A 6000-nucleotide genomic window follows, 5' to 3' on the forward strand; every position below is an offset into this window, starting at 1 on the left:
CTTTCTTCTTTTCTGTTACTCTGAACCAATGCTCAACTGTCGCTTACACTGTTTTGGCTATTTTCTTTCCTGTGCCTTCTGCTTTATTCTCTCTCATACTCCTGTAAGTAGTTTGCCGAGACCAAATGGTGACCCTTCGAATTTTTGTCTTTCACATTTCTGTTTCTTTCCTGCTCTGCTTATGTGGAAGATTTGTAAAGTACCTTTCTTTCGATTTAGTCTTTCCGCTTTAAAATTTAGAGGATTCTTCTCTAGTTTTTATTTCTTAATTCATTTATCATTTGTATCAGATGACGATTTGTTGCTTCAGTTTTTGAATCCAAATGTTGTGAATCATGTCGTTTTGGGATACGCTGGATTATTAGTCATTCTATAAGTTTCAGTGGAGTGTCTAGTGTTTTGTGCGCATGCTTTTCAGCAAGTCGAATGATGCTATCTGTCTCATCAGCACCTTGTGTAACACTGTGCACGTAATCTATCATCTACTGTCAATGTTTGTCACTGCAGCTGGGGCTGCAAACTGTCCCTGCTAGAAAACTCTCAGCAACGTTTACACTTATAGACTTCTCATAGAGAAGTCTAGTTAGAGTAACTGGAAAAATTTGCGATATAGGGCGCCATTATACCTTCTTCTCTATATGCAGCAGGTGCCCAGTTACTCTTTCAAGTCGTCGTTGCTTTTCGCCTCTGTATTTGCTGTTTTGATGCACTGAATTATGACTTGTGGGGCGTGTGATAATAGAAACGTTTCTCTTTTCTCTTCTGGGTTTACTGGCGTCACGCGTTCTGAATTTGTCACGTCTCAGTTTTGCAGCTGGTGCAGGGTTTCTGTTTCAGACCTTTAACTAGGCCGTCTGCTCTACACCCTTGTGTGACTCTGGTTGTTTTCCGGTGGCGACAATGCCTTTCTGAAGAAATTTAAATCCGGAAATCTTGTCCGTGTCAAACTACATGGCCTAAGTAAGTCCTGCAACCTACGTGTTAGTGGATTAAGAAGTTCGTTGGGGCTGACGCTTTTAAGCATCGACATAAGCCCACCCCAGTGCTGCTGACGCATATAAGCATTTCTGCAGCCAACGAGCCAGCGTTGGAGACACTTACACTGTATGAGTGTGAGTCTACAGGTGTATATTAAGTCTAGCTTTGCAGCTGTGAATACGTGTTTGTACGACGAACGATGTCTTCGGGAACTTTTTTGTGCCTACAGGTTTTTTTTGGGTTCGTTGTCTGTGATACACATTATTTTAACTGTGGCTCATCAAACTACATAGGTTCTTCTAACACTATTGAGAGTAGAAAGAGCAAAATATTCACTGCTGATCAGTAACTGAATGTATCAGAAAATAGTGATTTTGAGATCGATGACAAATAATCGGAGGAGGGCTGCTGGCACAGGCGCCGACTCCATGGGGTCTGAGGGGGCCCGAGCCCTCTCAAAAATACGTTTGGGGGGAGGGGGGGCGGAGCCCCCCCAATAATTTAAGAAAATTATTAGGTTTATTGTCTTTCTAAAATAACAAAATTATGTTGGAATTTTTTATTTCCCTTGTTTGACGATAGTTACCTTTTAAAATACATTCAGTAATGAGTTAAAACAAATAATTATTACTGTAGTAAGCAAGTTAACTGGCTGGCCAGCGCTGCGGCCGTGACGACATCAAAAGGACGAGCGGAAGCTCCTGGAACCCTCCGCCTCGTGTCGCCTTACGCTTCGAGACGTTACGACGCCGCGGCTGTATAAAGCCCACCCTGCTGTCACAGTAATTCAGTGTGCATAGTTTCGTTCACTGCATGCTGCAGATGTGTTTAGTGTTCCGACTTTAGTGGACTGTTTTATATGACTGTATTTTATTCGTTTACTTTAGTCTTTTAGTGTATTGTGAATTAAGTTTGCAATGGACAAGTTTGTTACCAAAAAGGCGCGCTTGGAAGTTGATGATACTGCAAGTCAACCTCCAACTATTATTGTGTCGTCAGTTGATCAAATATATATGGCTAGAATATGAAGCAAATCACCAAAGACGTTTTTTTGCAAAACCTGCAAAGAGGCAGATGCTGAAAATCTATTACAATTTTCTTCAAAAAAGAAGATGCATTTACTTCCGTAAGGTTTTCTAACTGGAAAAAGGCTTAGGAAAAATTCCGTCTTCATGAAAATACGTTTATACATAAAGAAGGTGTTCTGAAACTAAGTTCTATCACTAACCGAAGTGTGGCCTTCCAATTGAATGAACAGTTAGATAGTGATATAAAGAAAGGCCGATGAGCTCTTGAGACAATTTTTACTACCTTGCAATTTCTATGCCATCAAGGACTAGCAATTAGAGGGCACAAAGATGTAAACTCAATTTTTTTTCAATTCTTGAAACTTTAAAAGAATGACATACCTGAGTTTAAAGATTGTTTAGGGCGTTCGGGGTATAAGTGGCCGTCCCACGATATTCAAAAGGAGATCATTGATGTAATAGGAAAGTCTGTGTTGAGAAAGGTATTAGCTTCAATCAAGGAGACTGAACATTGTTCTATTATGGTTGACGAAACAAGTGATTCTTCGATTTACGAACAAGTGTCATTTTGTATTCGTACTGTCGATGATTCCTTAATCAACAATGAAGACTATTGGCTTATACTGGACCCCCTAACACTGAATCACAAACTCTGTTCAGTATTTTAAAAAACGCTTTTGCTCGTCTTGATTTGTCAGTTGACAACTTAAGAGGACAGTACTATGATGGTGCCTCGAATATGAGAGGTAAGTTCAAAGGACTAAAAAAGTTAGTTTTGGATATACAACCAAAAGCACGTTATGTGAACTGCATTGCTTAAAGTTTAGACTTGGCAGTTGTAGACAGTCTCCGCCACCTTACGTCTGTGAGGGATATTATGGCTTTAGCCAAGGACTTGATAAACACTGTAAGAGAATTCAACAAAAGGATGGGACTTTTCAGAAGCATACGCTGTGAGAACGCCAGTGACCAAGCTGGTCTACGATCTCTTTGCCCGACCCGATGGTGTATGCAAGCTTCTAGTATCTTGAGAATGTTGAAAAACTTTGAAGAACTAGAGTTTTATGAAACATTTTCTGCAGAGGACGAAACAGAGGCAGGTTACAAATGTGCAGCCTACCTTGAGTCAATGTTACAATTCAAGACTTATTTCATTTTACGCCTTTACTGCCATTCAATGAACCCAGTAGAGGATGTCAATGAAAAAATTTAATGCCCTCATCTAAGTGTCGCTGATCTGGAAAAAATATGAGGGCTTGATTTGTATATTGAATGGAAGGCGTGATAGTTTTGAACACTTTTGGGAATTGTGTTTAAAAGAAAAACCTTCACAAGTTGATGATCCTTCGCTTCCTCGGAATCGAAATACACCAAAGAAGTATGAAAATAACGAAACCAGCTCACCGCACACTTTCAAAACCCCAAAGGAATGCTACAAAGCTGTTTACATTGAAGTTTGTGAAACGGTGCGATCTTGCATTACTGAGCGGTTTGCTTCAACTGGACTACAAAGGTCATTTTAGTTGAACAAGAGTGCTTGCTTTTAGTAAACAGAGGTGAAACAAATTTGGAAAAATCAACTGAGTTTTTCATAAATGAGCTAGACGTTGAGAGACTGCGCTTACACTTGAATGTGTTAGGCGATATCGCTGATAACAAACAACTGGTCTTAAAAAACATGTGATGTAAGAAAGTACATTACACAAGACACTGCAGTTGGGGAAATGTTATGTGAAGTAGTGAAGTGCTTAAGCTTCTCCAAGTAGTTCCAATCACGACAGCAGCAGCAGAACGGTCATTTAGCGCCCTAAGACATCTGAAGTCATATCTCCGATCAAAAATGGGCATCAGAAGCGATTGAACAACTTGGCTGTTTGTTCTTCATGGCCACCGAGATGTTTCGGATGAATTGGGTATCGGACCAGTCATCAACGACTTTATATTCAGTAATCCAGTCAGACGGTCGACATTTGCACCTTTCTAAAGACACTATAGCCCTAGTAGTGGTATTTAGAGCAACATTAAACATTTTGTAAATTAGAGGATTAAATATATCCTTAATGTTAAATTTTCTGTTTCGAAATATTAGTACTAGTTTAGTACTGCATTACTTTATTACTATGGTACTGTATTAGTAATTTTCAAGTACTTAAATTTTTTAGAGTGTACCACCCAATAAAACCCGCTATTTACATACTTTTTGACTGAAAGTGTTAGGCGTACTGTATTAACTTCATTAACTGTATTAAAGCATTAACTTTGAGACATTGTTTTATTTAATGAACCCTGAGTCTTATTCAGAGTAAGCTTAAATCAGCTATTTCACTTATTAATCAAAGTGCTATTACTGTGTGACAGCAATATTTTATGTTTTATTCTTTTAATGACAGTTTTGCATTTATTTAAATATAATTTCAGTTTTTTCAGAGCTGTATATTAACTGCTCTGTAATGGTCTGCAAGCATGATTATTACTGTAAATTAAATTAGCTTTTTACGAAAATACTGAGCGTGTTTGTTTTTTTCAAAGCCAAAAAGTGTCAGGCTTGTCGAGTTTCCCAGAGTGTCGAGTTATCGAGAGACCAGTTTTTGGGGTTCTAATGTTGATCATATGAATCTAAAATGATTAAGAAACTTTAAAACTCACTATTTTTCATCTAAAATTTAGAAAATTTCCTGTGGCAGGACCCCCAGTATGCCTCCCCCCAATATTTTTTAGATGTCGGCGTCCCTGGCTGCTGGAATCTCGAGAACACAGACAATTGCAAAGTGATGATAGTGTGGAAGCAGAGCATTCAAATATATTAAGTGAAAGTGCAGATTCGGAAAATACGGACAGTGATGGTGATGTAATCGCTGATAATGAAGATAAACAGAAACGTTCGTTCAATGCCGTTTGCCTTCTCAGTGACTTAGAGAGAGCCTCCATTTCACTTAAACGATTACTATTTCTGCCCTCATCGGGGTCCTTCGAGATGTGGGGGGGGGGGGGGGGGAGGGGGGAGGGATAAAGTAAAACAATTATTTAATATAATTCTTCCGCATGGCGCTGCTTAGGTAGTTCTGGCCCCGTACTACTTTAGAAGTCTGTTATTTTCTCGAATGATGGCGCTAGTCCCAGAGGGTGCTTGCATCGTCGATATAGGATACGCGGAATGCAATGAAATCTGTGAGACAGCCTTGTCAACATAAACCCATTGACATAAAACTAACTGAGGCTGCATTTACATGATCGCTAACAGATGGCATTCTTCTGTGATTGAGCTATCCTCGTAACAATATTTTGCAAAATCGGGACAAAATAGGTCATGTCGGCACAAGAAGGTGCGTAACGGTGACGGTCCCGATATAGCGGGATGGATGGCACTCTATGTATGATACTAAGAGAAAGATTACACGCAAAAATATGATAATTTTGGGGTTTTTACTTTCTGAACGAGAAACTGTTACGAAACAAATCAACACTGCATACATTCCAGGTTACTATCGAGCGGTTACGAAACACGTGCACAACAATGATTAAGATTCCTTAGTTGATTGTAAGAATGTCTTCCGATACATGCGCCTCGCAAAGGACGTTGTTGTGGAGTAAAGTTCATTTTAGTGCTGTGTGTCATAACAGTTCGGCTTTATACTTAGATATTTAACCAAAAATGGATTTCGGCTGGGTGCTTCCTGTAATGTATGATTCCTCATTACACGTGCTTATACCGGCAGCTGTGCTGTGTTGTTAAACAACACAACACTTTCATTTTGTGTTAATTTGTGTAACTTATTAAGCGGCTGTAAAGCCAATTAGTAATTAAAATATGCGCAGTGTGTATGTAGAGTAACTAAGCGAACAATTTCATACTCTCTCCTTAAGAAATTGGGGACATAAACGTAATGCGTCACTATACAGAATGGTTTAGCTTTGCTGTTCACCTCAAATGTTTCCAGAACCATTTAGAATATAATAATTCTGTTTTCACGCATATGAACTGAGAGAAAGTCCT

Source organism: Schistocerca americana, chromosome 1 (assembly GCF_021461395.2).
Source record: "Schistocerca americana isolate TAMUIC-IGC-003095 chromosome 1, iqSchAmer2.1, whole genome shotgun sequence".
Taxonomy (NCBI): Eukaryota; Metazoa; Arthropoda; class Insecta; order Orthoptera; family Acrididae; genus Schistocerca; species Schistocerca americana.